Below are 18,341 nucleotides of genomic sequence, written 5' to 3'. Positions count from 1 at the left end.
CTCTAGCAGACTTAACGTCTATTTCCCTTACATGTCCCATATCCCATTTATATCTCAGTTTCAGTGACCACAAATTGCCATATGGATTTTAAGTGTTTAATTTGTGATATTTCCCCCAAGTTATAAGATGCAACTATTCAACAGAATCTTACTGGCAATTCTAAAATGTTCGATTTGTATTTGACATATTGTACTGTATTGTGGGTTTCAGCTAAGAGATGGACTCGCTTTTGTCAGCTCCCAGAAGGTCCACTAGGACAATAAAGAACTGAACAATAATTTCACTTTTACTCCATTTAAGCTCAGCAATGACAGGAAGTCATACAAGCCACAGGTTTCCCTGGCTCCACTGTGTCCATACAATGGCCCATTTCTAAGCCAAGTCACACTGAACATTAAAGGATCAAATGGGGGTCATTGTTGAATATTCTTATTGGATAGAAGTTTATGTGCATCCATTTTTGGAGGTGTTAACTTGTGACCTGTGAAATCTTTGCGTTCTGTGTTGCAGTCTCATTTTCTCAGTTGAGCCAACAGGAATAGCCCCTCCGTCTTCTCTCCCTGATTGATGTAGTCAGACTCGCTGCAAGGTGTGTGTTCTCCACATTTGTTTGTTCTGTCAGGTGAAGGAATGTGTACCTGTAGGTATGTACATATGTATGTACATATACTAAGTATTAGAATACACACCTGTACTGTGCGCACACACACACCAGACTCTCTTAAACACACAACACATTGATGTCACCATGCTTAAAGCTTTTATCACCTCACACACTCTAACATCACTTTCCATCTCTTAAATGCTTATGCAAACACACAAACCACGCTAAAGACAGTTGGTTTTGCAACCACACTCAGGCACAAACTAGTTTTCTCAAAGAATAATTACTATGAATGCAGATGACTCACCAGGCTGAAGGTAATTCACCGTTATGATTGGAATTTTGCCCTTCCCTTCACTTTCCTTAATACCCCTGGGGTGAAAAGACAGCGAGTTGGGGGGTGGATTAAGACAAGGGGGAAAGGCCACAGGTCTTTAACAGCCTAAATCATAAAGTGTGATCAACAAAGGAAGAGCTGCGAATTCATTCCATTTGCTCATATAAAATCTGGTGTTACATATGCTCACTTGTCTGCCTCACAGGAAGAGAATAAATGCAGAAATGTGTGAAATATAAATTATAAAATGTCTTCAATGTGGAAGACTTAGCAATGAAAAATCACAATATTTAAGCAAGATTATGTTGAGACAGATTTCACTGCAAAAACCCAAAAGTGGTCAGCATGTCACACTCAAAAACTGTCTTGTTCAAAGATTTCCTTACCTGCTTCTTGAATGTTGTTTTTCATTCAGGCTTCTAGTGTGAACCAAGTGGTTAAACACATTCTCATTTTTAAAATTCCGTCATAATCCTCACTTGCACCACAAGTTATCCTTTGTAAAATCCAGCACTTCAGAATTCCAGGATAGTTTTTAGGAATTCCTTGCTCAGTGGAAAACCTGAAAAACCTCTTTGGCTCTTGCTCATTTTCCTCACTCCTTCCTCCCAAAACTAGATGGTTGGAACTCTGAAAGAGCAAAAGAGATCAGCTGAAATCAACTTGTTACAGAGTACCTATTATTCTACCTGTCTCCTCCTCTCTCTGCCTTTCACAGGGTTCACTACTGTTTTGCATTTTATGCAATGCTTTGTATGTTGCACAAGCATCCATATTTCATGTCTTACGTCTTTTAATGAGTCTGGAGCCACAAAAACCACTTTGGCCTTCAACCATTTTACAGTCATTTCACAACCACAGAAGCCACTTGTAAATAGTTGTGTAATTAAATGGAGCCATTCAGCAGATCATTGCTTACAAGCATGTATGTACGTATACAACACAACAAATGTGGCACAGTGTCAATCACATACATTCCTACCTCTAGCAAATCTATTTGTTTTTTTCTATGCTGATGAATTATAATCTGCTGAAACAGATTCTTGGCTGGAAACTGAGCTACAGACAGGATCTTGCTAGCTGTCAGTTTCTCTCTCTGTGCCGTAACATCTGGAGTCAATTGGACAGTATTAGGGCTCAGACATTGCCGGGTGAAAATCCCTCTGGAGGATTTGCTGGTTTGGCACACTGCTTGCTAAGCCCCATCACTAAGCGCCCTGACTGCATCATCACTGGGATCTCCACAGTAACCGCAACGCACACAGTCCATGCTGTGGTGTCAAACTGATGCAAGTGTTGTTTCCCAAACCAGCAGGTTTTCCCCTTTCTGCTCAGAGCCAGGATGTGAAAAAAAAAAGTTTCTAATACATGAATCAGAGATGTTCTATTGATGATCTTTATGAGCTACTATATTTTGAATCAGGGTTTGACCTAAACAGACAAATAAGTCATTAATATTGATAAATACCAATCCTTGGTGTTTATCCTTATTGCCACATTACATTTTTGTGTCAAAACACCCACTGAGTTTAGACTCCAGTGCGCTTTACAGTGTTTCAGGGAAACTGGTCAGACACTGGTGGTGGTCCAGACTGAACAACAGTGTCTTTTAGTCAAGTGTTTATTAGGGAACCAAACACTTGATATTAAAGGTCAGAATCTACATTAAGAAAGATGATGTGGAACATTTTTTAAAGGGAAAACAGACTGTATTCAGTGATCCGTCCTAAAAAGTTATGATTACTTATAATTCATATTTATCTAACTTGTATTTGTATTAAATGTATAAAGTTTTTAACAGTTAATTGCATTTCATCAACATTTCATCACTAGTGATTCAGATTACAGTGCTGTCATTTATTCTCCGCAGCCTTTTCTGCTGTGCTGCTCCGACTGTTTGCTTGCTCAGTTTAGTGAAAGATGGCTATTGATTCATTTGTGTGGACCAGTGTTTTACCAGCTCTGCACACTATAGTTACTGTAGTAATTTTTTCAGTCTAACATTATTTGGAAGTGTGAATGTAAAGTACACAGCCTCTACAACCTTTAATATGACAATTATACCTGAGAGGACTTTATTATGGCGACGCTCTGCTCTCATTTTATACTTGATACAAAAAAGATGTAGGGTCATGTATGGTCTGCGAACTTTGTTCCAGGAGTTGGCAGAGCCACCAGTGAAACATATATAGCTGTGCTTCAATTACAGCACAGTGGGAACCTGTTTGACTAATCCGATTACTTTGCTGAAAGTGTCTGTTGTGTAACTGAGTCAGTAGAACAGCTGAACTCTTGGACCCAACAGTATCTATCTGAAAGCCTACAGTAAAAACAGACTTGTAAGATTTGTCTGAAACTATGAAAAGCATCAAATGCAATTTAAAAGTTAGGTGTTGTGCAGATGCTAAACTGAGGTAGCGTACAGTGTTTGTTTTTATTGCAGGGACTTGGGCGATCTCAGGGCTTTTAGCTACGGTGCTTAAATTTACGGTCCTCTGCTTCGCTCATATGTGCCATTGGGTTGAGATGACTCAACTAACAGATTTTTGGAGGATGGTTCCTTGGTGGGGCCGGAGGTTAGGGCATGTCTATACTGCTCTCCTCCTGCTGCATGCAACGGTAAATCACTAATTAGTTTACAGCATGCGTCCTTATACTTTTAGCCTGGCAGGCAAAACAGAAGTTTAATCTCTTGCCCTCAGACCGAGGGTCAGTACAACATATACCTTAAACCTGCACACAGAGGTTGAAATAAATGATCAACACATGCCTACTTACATCTACATTTATGTTCTGGATGCTTGCTGAAATACTGCTAAAAGTCTAAGATGATTTGGTTTGGAGTTTTTCTATTTTAAATTCTTGGAAGTTGAAAGTAAAGTTGTGAGAGTGGAGAATTATAACATAAATACAAATGTGATGCCACTGTAAGACAACAAATAAAGACAGCATCAATGGATTTGACCTTTCATAATTTCTACCAGTATGCCTCATCATTTATTCCCATCTGGGCATTAAGAGTTTGTTGTCTGAGAGAATAAAACATAGGGTCAAATGTGCAAGTTTATTTTCTCCTCCTTGTAGGGTTTGACAGCAGTTGGCTTGCCTTATTAAGCATTACTGCCAGTAGATTACCAGGCTGGCGCCCCATTTACAATCAGTTCAGAGATTAGACAGTGATTTGCTGGTCACTGTCGTTTTCATCCCAACTTCTTAAAATAGCTTAATCTCCCCTCACTTTTATTTCCCCCTTAGCCTCTTTTTGCCTGCCTGTCGTCTTCATGTTTCCATTTCTCTTCTCTCCACTACCTCTCCTGATCTCTCTGGTAATTTACAGTTTTTGCCTCACTGCAACTTTATTGTTATTCTTGTTCTCAAATTCCCCTTCTTTATCATGTTTCTGTTTTCCTCTTATTCTTCCCATGTCTCTGATTGTGCCACAATATTTGGTATATACAGTATATTACTGCGCCTTATTGACAGCATCCTAAACTTTTTCAGCTACCTCAATAACAGTCAACTGCATTTGGCTACCAGAAGTTTCAGAAATCTTCTTCTTTAAGCTCATGGAGATCTAGAGGAAATCTTGACCTTGATAAATGTGTATCTCTTTTGAAAAACAAGTGATATGCATGAAGCAAACACTCTAGAAGTCTGCATAGATTAAATTTCTTTTTCCAAAACCTCATTTAGATAGAGCTAAATGAGATTTCTCCTCACTCCTGAGAAAGATATTTTCAACTTTCAACTGTAACTGTGTAGCTGCCAAATTGTGCTTCTCAAAGTCCTGATCAAAGTCAGGGTCTATGCGTCACTTATTACCTTATGTCAGGATATATTTTCAGTGCTAGTGTGATTGAACATTTAAAAATCATATGGCTGAAGTAAATATGAGTAACTATTGTTTTGACTGGTACTGTATATAAGTCAAGTCACCATGCTGTCTTGTTAAATGTGTGCAGTTTTAAAGCTACATGCTCTATGATGTTCACCAGCTAGTCACCAACTTTATTTGTTTGTTGTATGGTGTTGAACACATAGTTTACAGTGGGTTTATCAGAGCTTTTGTGCTAACAGTTTCCTGCTGATGCTGGAAATGAGGTTGATTAGAGTGGAGTTTGTAGGCTGGCGAACCAAAACAATGTGCTAATAGACACTAAAATGCAGCTTTAACTTATTCTTCTTTGCCTCCTTTTCTCCCTCCTAATCCTCCATCCTGGCATATTTCAGCCAGTTGGCTCTCTTTCTGCTGCCTCACCGCCAGACAGAAAGCAGGCATTATTACTTTGTGTTAATCAGACAGATGTTCTGTCTTGCTCTAACACCTTACTGCTGTTAAACAGTACTTTTCCTTTTCATGCCCTTTAAAATCCAGACCTCACCAGGATGGAGCGGAGGGGCGTGGGTCCAATTTATTTGAGCCAATTAGGGGCATATTATAACCAGCCTGCCCTGAGGAGCCCACAGTGTTTCAGTGTTTCAGTCTTCCTGAGCACTTGGTGGATTACTCCCAAAATCAATACAAATTTCATTGCCTTTTTAAAGTATTTAAAATAAAGGAGCGCTAATTGCATCACCTTACCACAGTAAAAGTTCAGGCACTGTGCCATGTTGTACATGTGTAAGTTCTTACTATTGGCATGGAAAACTCTGATTATCTTTATTTTCAAATAATTTTGTCTGTGATTTATTTGACTGCAGTATCAAATGTCTGTGTTTGCCTTGAAGGGATGGGGCCAGTGTTGCGGTTTCATATTTGTTTGTTTTGGCTTGCAGTTCTGTACTGTCTGTGTCCTTTGTGATCCGCCAGCCACTGACATGCACATGCACACTCACAAACAAACACAGGAACACTCTAAAAGAAAGCTTGTGCACATACTCAGACACACACACACACACACACACACACACACACTGGGGAGAGTTGTTTTTAAAGCTTAAAGAGAGGTGTGTGCACACCTCATTGATTTATTGGTCTATGATTAACTTTACAACAGGTCATTTACACACTTGGCTTAGATTTAGACAGATGAGGTGCTTGCACGTGCTAATAAAGACACACGTAAGGGTTACACACACACACACACACACACACACACACACACACACACAAACACACACCTTTTCTCTGTTTGTTCTTTTCTGATACAGAAACCGGGTTTACATTCCTCACGGTGGGCCACATCACTCAATTTTGTGAACACACACACACACACGCTCAAAAACAGAAAAATCCCCAACAAGATTGCACTTAATTAACAGAAGGCAGAAAAACATGCATATACACACACATACACTCTCTCCTTGCATGTAATGGTGTGTTGTGTACAAGTCAGTTGAGTGAGTTTTAGTGACTTTTGTTTCGTGGTAAAATGTTTAATTTCAAAAGTATGAAATATAGAGATAAAATGAAGCATCTTTCTTGTGTTACTCACATGTTTTTCAGGATATTAAGTGTAGTGATGTTGGTGTTACAGTTTGTCATGTTGCCACTGCACTGGTAGCAGTAATACAAGGCTTAATGCTCAAAGAACCATATCTTTAAATCTTAATTGCACAACTCACACTTTCTTCCCATCATTTCTGCAGGGAACCAATGTAAAACATCTTGATGCAGATGATGGAGAAAGAGGATAAGGAAAGAGAAAGCAGAGATAGGTCTTTGTTTGGGTTAAAATAACTACTTTGTGCCATGTGGTTAAAACAAGAACGTCCTGGTCAAAGGAAAAGGGGACTCTAGCTGGAGGTCTTTGACACTGGAATGTAAACATATCTCATTTTTTGAGAATTTACTGAACAGACTTATGTTGCTGTCATTTTTTGTGGGAGGGCAGTCTTCAATTTTAAGTTTAATCTAAGTTTTGGAGAGGGTGGGTCGTAGATGGAGGTGACGGTTCATGTTGACACCTCGGTATGAATCACCACCTCTTTTGGCACTGGTGGGGGTATCTTAAAGTTCTTGAGGATGTGTTACTCTGATATGATTCAAGTATTGAAAAAAGTGGTAAAATTGATGAAGATGTGTATATTTATGGTGTTCTATCTCAATATCCTGACACACCTGCATCATGCCATCACTTCAGCTAGAAGCGCAGGGTCAACATAGTTGGCCATAGCACAGAAAAGAATAGCATATTTATCCACTTTAAATAGTTGAAATCAACCAAAAATATACATGGAAAAAAGTAACATTGTTGCATGTGCACAGAGGCTGGACAACCACCCTCCACTGTAAATATGCTCACATATGACAAACACATGACTTTTGAGCATTAAGGTTTTATTCATACTGAAGCTCAAATGTGCACAGCCCCTAACAATGATCAGCATTGAACCTCGTGCACATCCTGACCCTTTCAGTGTGTATACCCTCGAGTAGAATGTAAATCAAACACAAATTGCTGTAGGATACATCTGGACTTTCAAAAGTTGCAGATTTATCTGCAGGTTTTAGGGCCCTGGGGACACATGCACCTCTTGCCTGCTGGGTAATCCTGACAATTATCTTACATCACTGTGAACAGACTTTTTTTAAAAAGTGCATGATATCATGTTGCTTGACTTGCATGTGCACATAAAAACATAATATTTCCATCACACTACAATGACACAGTCAGTGCAACTGCACATCACTGCTGAGGAAACCCGTCTGTGTCCCCGCTAAGACGCTGCAGCACTGAGGCTGATTATCTGAGTCAATCCCTCAGGAGTTATAAGCTCAGGGGGGCAAGAGTCTGCAGCTCCTACCTGACGCTCTCACAGATTGCATGCAAGGAACTGATCTTTTTCAAATCTAACTTTAAGGCAGCTCTTACAACTGTCTAGCTATTTGCCCTCTCACATTTCCATATGCATTTATGTGCATTTCTGTGTGCAGCAGCTCTAAAAGTTTCAACATAAGCTTGTACCAGATTAACAGCTTCAGTGGGCGAAGAGAGCAGGTGAGACAAGGATCTTGGCAAATTGCCCGGATCTATTTTCTAAAGAATGATTAGCAGAGGTATCCTGGAGACAGAGAGGGAAAAAGGCAAACAGAGTGATGAAGGGATAGTTTAGAAAGTTAGATATGTACATGCACATACATGCACTGTATGTGAGTAAGCTCTGTTTGAATGTCATTAATTATTTGGGGACGTTTGATGATGTGAATTAATAGTGGAGATGCTCACAAATTCCAGAAAATCAGCAGAATTTCAGCCATATTTTGGTTTTACTGTGCAACTTTTTTTTTCTCCTCCTTCCCTCACAGATATACATTTTCAAACATAAAAACTGACCAAATTGTATTCATCCTGTGGCAGTCTTTTCCATGAATTACATAATACTGTTTTTGTGTGTGAATAGGGCTTTAGAGAAGGATAGAGAAAGGTATGAGGTGAATGCAGTGAAGTGAGGATGAATACGAGCAGACAGGAGGACGAGATGAGGAGTGGATAAAGAAGGGATCATGATAGAGGGAGGGGGGAGGGAGAGGAACCTGGACACTGACCTAATGGGTCTTTAGCCTGCTAAGCTGAAGATATGAAGGGTGAGAGAAACATACGCTAACTTGTCTGCAAACATTTGCTCCCCTAAAAATAAAATCTAATTTTCTCTCTGAATGTTTTGACTTCTCCTCAGCAACAAGGCTTTCTTTTCATTTGGACATCAAGTCCCCACAGATGTCTTCTGTAATCATTTAGATTTGACCTGAAAAGCTTCTGATTTATCTGTTTTATATAACACAGGTCTTGTGATGGTGGGTTGGGTTCAGTTTTGTTTTTTCTTTGCAGCAGGTCACTGCAGTCCTGCCTGGCTGACGGGATTAAAGTTACTGAATAATGGCCTTTGTAAAATGGATTTATATGGATTTTTAAAATTAATATAATTAATAATTAATTTATTATTTTTTAGAAATTTAGAAACAAGAGAAGAGACACAGTTGTGTTGATCAAAGAAAGATGAAGAAGGTAGATACGAAACAGGGAGAACAATACAGAGAGAAACATGATGTAACATTGTTTGACCACACCGTTTTTCCTCTGGAAATGAACTCGTGATTCAGTTATGTGTAAAAACCAATGACAGCAGCTTCACAATGATGCTGATTCAGTAAAGACAAGCTGGACAGTGTATTTATTTAAAAAGAAACCAGACCTATCAGCCTGTCAAAGTGAGTGATACCACAGATTTAGATTCATTCTCAGGTTATAACCTTGTCAGAAGTGGTTTCGCTGTGAGACTCACCTCATTTTTCCAAACCAGATTTTTAGAAGTTCTCATCCTAAAATGCACAGAGGACAGTTACATTACTACTGATTGTAACTGATTGTAAGTCTTTCCTTTGTTATTACTCACTATTAATGTTCACTCATTGCCATCCTCTTATTTTATTACAAAAACATAATATTTTTGTTATATATAACATACAGTACTGAATACAGTAAGTAGTTCATTTTTGTATGCAGATATCATCACAAATACATAGAGCATAGATCTGCAGCCTTAATGCATTTAGTGCTCAGTGTAGTATAGTAACTACAGGAGTTTACAGTCTTGGGAGCTTGAAGGGCCCCTTTTTTGAGACTGTGCTTCCCTGTGCATTCTGGGACACCGGATGGCAGTAGTAGAAAGCCCTGTGTAAGCCAGGACATCAGTACATGAGGACAAAAATATAGTGCTTAAATTAAGAGTTCTCCTGTCAGCATGCAGTGCAGTAAATGTATCACCTCACAATTAACAAGCGATCTTAAAGAACTTGCTGTACATTCCAAACACTTTCCAGTGTACTTGTGCATCCAAGTGTTGGATATATTCTTCGTCTGTCACATCAGCAGCCTTTTGTCTATATGGCAGAATCATAAACCAACTAGCCCTGTTTGTGTGTGAAATGAATGTATGCAAGTGTAAGTGTGCATTATACACATTTTTAATGATGATAATCTGATTTGAAGTGACGTAGAGGAATCTGTTAGTGGACTTACCTTTCAGCTATGAAAGCTTTGTGTTCTGTTTTTTCTCTTCTCTGCACTCTTGATCACTAAAAGCATAAAATACTTAAAGAGTAGAATCATGGTGCTAAATCATATGTTATATGTCACTGGCCTAAGTGGTGTAATTGCAAGTGAAACTCTGCAAAAATGTGCACATGCAGGGTGTCAACTTTTTTTAGTGGGTGAAAAGCATTAAATAGTCACATGCTCAATCACAAACCAGCCATCCAACTAGATTACAGGGTACATTTCCCCCAAAGTGACACAGTAATTTATGTTAATTGTCCCTAATAATGAAACGCTCTCGTGTTTACCCTCGTTATCTTGTCCTACCCTCCTTGCGTCCTTACCTTCACTCCTCCCTTTTGTCCCAACAACCACCTCCTCTTCTCACTCCTCCACCACTGCCTGGGGTGAAAAGATTAACCAAAATGATTTTGACATTTGAATTAAAAGGGAAATGTACAGTATAATGTGGTAATGTTGGAGATGACACTTAAAGAACTGCCTCATCATGCCCTTGCGTGTCAGTGATAGTAGATGATGGTAAAAAAACAAAAAACAAAAAAAACACTTCATCCTTAGTCATATGGTGGCTCATTTGTGTGTCACAGCATGAGTCAATATGACAAACTATCCACTGACGTTAAGTATTTACCGCATGAGGCTCTGAACACTTGTGTGACTTGCAGAAAACATGAAGAATTGTTCTTTACAAAGGATGTCATTTAGAGGACAACATCTGTGGACAAAATCTACAGTTGCAGCCGAGGAGCAGACAGTATCCAGTTTGAGGATGCTGCCTTTGGTGAAGCAGTTCAAGTATCTCAGGTTCATGAGTGAGGGAGAGGCAGATATTGTCAGGTGGATTGATGCAGCGTCCACAGCAGCCTCACTGAGACTCATACTTACTGAACACTTGAAGAGGAGTCTTTCAATTTACTGTTCAGACCCTCACCTGAGGTCATAAGCTCTGGGTAGTGACTGAGAGAACGTTATAGCAGATACAAGTGGCTGAAATACTTCCAAGTTTCCTTTGCAGGATGGCTGACATAATATCAATATTGCATGTCTTTAATATTGTTGTATGGTAACATGTATTGAAACCATCCTTGTTGTTTAATTCATGGGAGATGAGGCTTCTGAGATTTAGCTGACAGAATGCAATCTTGTAGTTTTTCTGTATATTGTCCTTTTCCATGATGTCACATCTATATTGATTGTCTTCTAGGTTTCTTTTGAACTGTCTGCTTTTTTTTCTCCTTCTTTTTATGTCTTTCAGCAAGTTTATGGAACTTCCAGGTACAATGCAATGATTATACTGTAGATAGGTAGAATAAGGGATTAACCATACAGTAGATGTATAATATTTAATTCCTTTGTTGACTTAAATCATACAGTTATTCAGCCTACTTACTATTCGGCCACCATTCTCCAAACTGGTTGATGCTTGTCTGAGCTGTACTGTCTACAAATGCACTCTGTCTTGCTCTACAGATTGAAAGTTCACCTGAGCACTGCAGAAAACACAAAACATAAAATAAGCCTGCTCTTAGAGGTTTTAAAGTTTTATACCCAGGCACCTTATCACTGAAAGAGAAATAACAATGCACATTTACACAGTGTTGAAATGATGCTTTGAGATAAATGCTAACATTAGCATGCCAACATGCTCATAATGACAATCCTAACATAATGACGTGAAGCAGATACTGGTATTTACTGTGCTCACCATTATTAAACTTCCCAATCCTGTCAATGTAGTTAATTCTGTTTAATATCCAATGACAATTCTGCACCTTACTGTACAGCTTTTCACAATATCTGCTTGACTTGCACTAATATACATTCCATATTACAGTATATTACTATCATTATACAGATGTATATTCAGAGTTCAGTTAGTTTACAGTTAACATATGTATCTATTTAAGGTATCTATATAAGTTTGAGGATGATGGGAATGTTGTTAGTTTAGTGTGTTAGCATGCTACCATTTTATAATTAGCACAAAACACAAAGTACAGTTGAGACTGATTAGTATGTCATTAGTCTGCAGGTACTTGATCCTGAACCAAAGTAATAAAAATTAGAAGACTGCACTGCCGGAGGCGCCAGAGAAGGAAGTCAGGGGATCACCAAAGCGAAAGCGAGTGGAATGTTAGAGCCGTGCTACTAGCGTGGCAAAACATTTCTGAGCTATGAACCTCAGACATGTGTAGTGTACAATATCAGCTTTAAATACAGAGAGACACTTTTGCCTTTTTTTTGTGTGTGTCTTGACTTGTGTGCAGACTTCTCCCCTTACTTATCTGTAAGGGTAAGATATTACACAGACTGGCTGGATTTGACAGGTTTAACACTTCTTAATCAAGAGGAGCTAAACAAGACCGAGTCCAGCTATGAGATGTTTAGTGAAGTCTGAAATGTTGTGCAAAGGCCAGACTTCAGTGTTCTCATTAAGTATTTTTGACCATGTACTGAACATATTTACTAGAGGGGAAACTTCCCATCACAGGGTCTCTTTTAAAATCATGCTAATGATTAAGCATCAGCACCCATTACAAAGTCCTGTTTGTTGGCGTGTGAGCATCTAAGTGACTTTAAAAGGGAGATTCATCTTGTTTTATTGGCAGATTTTTTTTTGCTGGAGAACTTCCCCAGATTAATTGTCTAAAATAATCAATCTGGTTCACTGGCAACAGAAAATGCCACAAAACATTTAGCCAATAGACTATTCATGTTAAATTAATGGGAATCACATGGGGCATTGTGGTGGTGTGGGGCGACAAAGCCCCAAAACCCTGCATTCCAGTTTCACCCAGTTCTGTGACTATTTTCAGGCCACAACACCATCTGAATGTCACATGAAAAATATATTTTCCTTGAGCAATTATCCATTTAAGTGTGAAGCACAGCGCTCAGAGGCACATGGTGAATTTCTTGTAAACATGCTTACTGCTGTGTAGAATGACTTCTTTTTTGAGGGGAAAAAGTCAGTTTAAGAGCAGGATTCAGAGAGTGGTGCTGATGGTAATCTGACCTTAAAAATAACAGGCTGGTAATAAGCAACGTTTATGGATTTCCTCCCCCGAACAAAACATGACAAAATCTCAGATGACTTGTAGATGAATGTGAGGAATCCTCTGACAATTCCCCGAGGCTTCAGATGTTTCTTCTTGCTCAAACCTGCTGCTCTTTTGTAGTAATTTACAGTATGCACAGTGCACTGACTCTTAAGGGCTTTACACACTGGGGACGTGACTAACAAACGATACGAAAATGCGAAATAATTGCCCGCGAATATGTTGCATTAAAACTATTCATACCGGCAGTGATACAAATTTGCATGAAGTTGTCCTCTCAGATGCCCCTGGGGTGTAAAGGCTTTTAGAGGTGAGCAACTTGCTCCAAGTCAGATTCAGTGAAAGCAGTGTTTTTACGATTACTGCAGCTAAATGATTACATGCTCCTCAGTGGGTTGAGAAAATGCTCTGACCTTTTTGGCAGATGGAACACTTAAAATCCACCGGAAAATGTTGAACTTACTCAGACCTCAAGTTAGTCGCAATGCTGCTTCCAGCACTTCCAGGAAACGTGAAAAGTACAGTTTGTGACACCGTACTTGCGGAGAAGAAAACCTGCTGTCAAAGAAAGGGACGAGACATGATGGATCGTACAAATGGGGACAGGACAGTCTTTCCTCAAAGACATTCATGGTGCTGCACTTCGTTACACATTGGTTACACACACAAAAATTTACAGATGTAGTTGTGTGAATAATTTAAAAATTCCCTCGTGTACACTTTTCATTTCAAGTGTCTCATATCTTGATTAAATCTAGATGCAGTTTAATATACCTTCATGTACACTTAGCCACATACAGTATAAGGTTTTCTTCAGCTCACATAGTGGTGGTAATGCACCTGAAACTGTTTGGGAGCTGCTAAAAATGCCAGAAGAAGAATAACTTGGTGCATAAAGTAACACAAACACACGGAGTGAAGTTTACACAGAGACCTCCAGAGGTGGTTTGAGTAAGTGAGTTTTAATCCATCTTGAATGCTATTTGGATGCATTTATACTTCCACCCAAGATGCATGAAGTCTAAATGTCAAAGAGAGTTAGAGAGAGAAGTTGAAATCCTACATACTGTCTTACTGCCACACACCTGGCTGAGTGCCACGTGCAGTGTGTGTGCTTGTCTGATTGTAGGTTTTGAAAGTTTTCAAAAAGTATTAATACAGCCCCCCGGGGAAGAGAGTTTCACATCCCAAATCATGGGATTATCTAAAGGAAAAATAAAACATTTTCAGTGTAAATAGAACACAAAGGCAGACTGAAAGATGTGGAAACGTGCAAACAGACAGTTTGTCATTCATTATCAGTCCTGCAGTCACACATTCAAACAGAACATGAACAGAGCGTCCGTAACCTTGACGCCTTTGAAACAGGTGGACTCATAATATCCTGACAATCTGTGGCTGAACATCTATATATTTTATTTTTCCGGAGCATTAACATCTGTCAGCTTAGTTCTTTTTTTCTTTCTCTCTCTCTCTCTCATATACATAATGACTTTCAATGACTAAATAAATTCTGTGGAAGCAGAGTAGGGGTTTTTGGCAAGGTGCATGAAGCAGGGGAAAAACATCCAAAGAGGTCAAAAGTCCAGCAACACTTGTAGTATATCGAACAACCTATAACAACTTTAGAATGCTTCCCTTCATCAGAGATGACCCTGATGAAGGCCACAAGCCGAAACATGGTGGTCTAACAATAAAGTTGTTCTATATACTACGAGTATTGCTGGAGTTTTGACCTTTTTAAATCAATTCTGTGACCTTAAACCTTAGCGTTACCAACAGCTAATCATTGGCCTAAACCTAAAGTGCTGGTCCCTAAAATAACTCTTTGTAGAGGTGAGGACGGGCAAAGTGTCCTCACTGGGGAGGTCCTCATGTTCCTATCTTTGTGCAGACATTTGTTCTTACAATACAGAGCCACGTACACACAGCCTCATTATGACTCTGCCCACCGAGCAAGTTATCGCTCACCCACCAAGCCTTGTTAGCCTCCGCAAGCCTGAATGTCAATGCCATAAACAACACTGAGGGCTTTTATTGTGGTGATTATGGCAGCAGGAGGGAAAATTAATTTGTCTGACTAAATGCAGTTTCACGGGCCAGGCGCCTCACTTATAAAAAAGATCCTTATTCACACATTTGGATTTAATAACCAGAGCAGAGACAAATAAGTTGAGTTGAAAGGTCATTTCAATGTCACATCAAGTGGTTCATGTCACATTGTCAACATTTCATGGATTTTCAGTTGTTTCATTTGGAGGGAGAAGGACTAACATTGCCCTTGTCACTATTCTTGTATTGTTTTGTTCTCTTTAGAAGCAGCAGACAGTTTAATGGGTCAGGAGGTGAGTTTAGGGTGAGGAGCAGAGTGGCAAGAGACAAACATAGAGCATCCTGAATATTAATAAACTTTACAGCACCCAGATCTGCTTTTAAGCACAGAGGCTGTATTATTATTATTGTTGTTGTTGTTAAATTCATGTCTCAGAAAATTCCTGTCCAGACAAAATATATTTGATTGCTTACAAGCAGCTGCCATTGCCAATATCATAGTGTAGGCTGTGCAATTTTGTGTGCAACTTCATTGTCAATCTATGCTTTAATTAATAAATCACTAATCGGAAATTAATCACGCATTTGCTCAATCCGTGAGTCCCGGGGGCCCGTTTCACAAAAGTGATTTGCATGCATGCAAACTGTGGCAGTGTCACATTAAATGACCATAAATGGTTTTCACTCACATATTTCAGATAAATTTGTGAGTTCTACAGGGCTCACGCGGGCTCATGTGTGGGTCACAAGTGTGGAGTTTGTTTTGATTCGTGGAATTTGTCAAAATAAGTAAGAGGAAATGATTCCATATTGAAAATTGCATCTTGCATGTTGCAGATTTGGTGTAACAGGCTCCTGGTTTTTGAGTCCTATGTGACAACCAAAAAAAATGCACTTTTTGTGTGTGTGTATGCTCTTGTATATCAATCTTTGTGAGGTCCACAGTTTAGTTTTTGACCATGAAATGAGAACATTTTTGGAAAGTGAAGATATTTTGTCTGATCCTCACTTCAAAGGTCTGTTTTAGGGTTAAGACTTGGTTTTAGGGTTGATAATAAATTTAGAGTTATGGGCTGGGGAATGTGTTACGCCAGTTAGGGTCCTCACAAGTGTAGAAGTACGAATGTGTGGTGTGTTTGTGCATGTGCACATGACTTAGTGTCTGTTTGTCATTTTGCAGCGTTTCCAATATAGTTAGTTCTCATTGAGCTGACACACAGAGAGATGAGTTGTTATGATTTAGGGATAACAAAGCTGTGTGTGTGTGTGCCTTTTCTGAGCCAGTGATTGTAAGGTGACATTGCTGCAGAACATATGCCCCTCCCTTCCCTGCCTCCATCCAAAAGCTTTATCAATCAGCTATAACACCTCTGATGGGAACAAATCACCTCTTTCCATTCTGCAGCACCTCTGCTTTCTTCCTCTCTCCAAAAAGACATTTGAACCTTTACTTAACCAGGGAAGGTTTACTGAGCATGCATGTGTGCACTGAATTTCAACACAATGCAACGACTTCTCTGGAGCATAAAATACACATCACCACTTGCTTACTTGCTGTGAGAAGACTATAATTTCACTGGAAGACACAGAAGAAAAAGCATGTTGGCTTTGGCGCTGATTGTATACATAAAAAGAAGTAGTTAAGAATATTATTGTTCATCAGAATACTGATGTTTATCGACAAAGACCGCAAGATACTGCAAGCAAGGATTAAAAGTCCCACACTTTCTATAAAAATGTGCACATATTGGTAACAGGGATGTCATTTAAACTCACATTACTGCAGAGAAATTTGACTATGCATGGATGCTTTTTTACTTACAGATTTCATATTCACTCAGACAAATTTACAAGTTGTCCACAGTCCTTTAATAGTGTTTAAAATTCAGTTTTCCACACTACAATTGTAGTTTTCATTCAGCATTCAGCCCCAATCAATGAATCCCACCCCTGCTGTTCAGGATTTCTCTCCGGAAACTGACAAAGTGGAGGTGATTGAAATCTAATCTTTTGAGATCAATTTTGTTACTAGATAATGGTCTAAACAACAGTCTCACGTGGCCTTTGCTGTGAAGGCTAAGGTTTTAATTCATTAAAGTGCATTCATTTGAGGGGGAGGGGAGGGGTCATTGATTTAGCGGAGGTGGCCCACTTCTGCTCGTAACAGCTGTGGGAAAACCCTGTGCTTACTCAACACTCTATGGTGCTGTCAAAGCACCTAGTCGTTTTGACTCTTTTACAGGTCAATTTGAGGAGTGTAAAATAGCTGAAAAAAATCAAAAGAAAAGTTACACCGTTGTGTTTTCACTGTTGAAACCAAATAATTCTGTCTTTGAGCAACTGACAGCTGAGGAGGATTCCAAACTTTTCTCAGAGGGGATGAAGCATCTTTGCTAATAAAAGTGCAGCAGAGACGTTGAGAAAAACAAGTTATGTACAAGTTGTTATTCTATGTTGCCGGGGACAAAGTTTGGGTCATGTGGGCAAGTGCACTTCAGTTCAAGATGACAAGGGTATCAAATGGTTCACATAAACCACAACCACCAAAGTAAATACATGTTTCTTATAAGGCATGAGAAACTTGTTTAATGTCCTTTCCCTTCTATTTCATCATCTCTGCCTGTTTAAAAGGTGGAAGAAATCTCCAGGCTGACTGAAAGGCTGATCAGGGGGAATGAATGAAAAAAACTCTCTTCTCAACAAGTTTCCCATCATCTGTTCAGTTGTTAACAGTAGGAGACAGTGGCTGCAGTTGGAGGATGCTCATATCTGGAACTTTATGAATGAGGGTTAGTCAGTCAACACTCCTTAAGGAAATTCAATTTGAAAAAAAAAAGATAGAACAAAACAGCTTTTCTGAGAAGCAGGAAGTGGCAATAACACTTCCCTGAGGCTCACAGTGCCAGCACATCCTAACCCGTGCTGACTGGGAAGAAGCATGTGGCAACAAAAACAGCAGCTCTAGGAAAGTGCTCTGACATGATGTTACACCAAAGTGTGGGAACTGAAGATCTGCTACTGATCCCTGCTGGGTTTTTAAACTTGTCTTGGAGGGATTTTCCCTAAAAGCTCAAACAGCAAAACAAAATGATAGCCAGAAAGGTTTGAGCAGATAAGCGAGTGTGCCTGAGAAAACTTAAGAGCAAAGGTCACCATACTTGGCACTTGAGCTCAGAACAGAACAGAACAGAAGCCAAAAGATGTCATACTGTAGTAAAAAAAAAAAATGATGCTGTGCTTCAGGCACAGCCTGACTTGGTTAGTTGGTTTTTTGGCTCCTGCTTCAGCT

The 18,341-nt window shown here is 39.3% G+C and overlaps 1 protein-coding gene across 1 annotated transcript in view; it reads left to right on the top strand.

The window, feature by feature from the left end:
* Positions 1 to 18,341, top strand: part of ntf3 (neurotrophin 3) — a 40,072-nt gene that overhangs the window by 19,869 nt on the left and 1,862 nt on the right. The gene's annotated exons all lie outside the window — the stretch shown is intronic.

The sequence above is a fragment of the Thunnus thynnus genome, chromosome 23 (assembly GCF_963924715.1).
Source record: "Thunnus thynnus chromosome 23, fThuThy2.1, whole genome shotgun sequence".
Lineage (NCBI taxonomy): Eukaryota > Metazoa > Chordata > Actinopteri > Scombriformes > Scombridae > Thunnus > Thunnus thynnus.
This window is presented reverse-complemented; position numbering and strand designations above follow the sequence as displayed.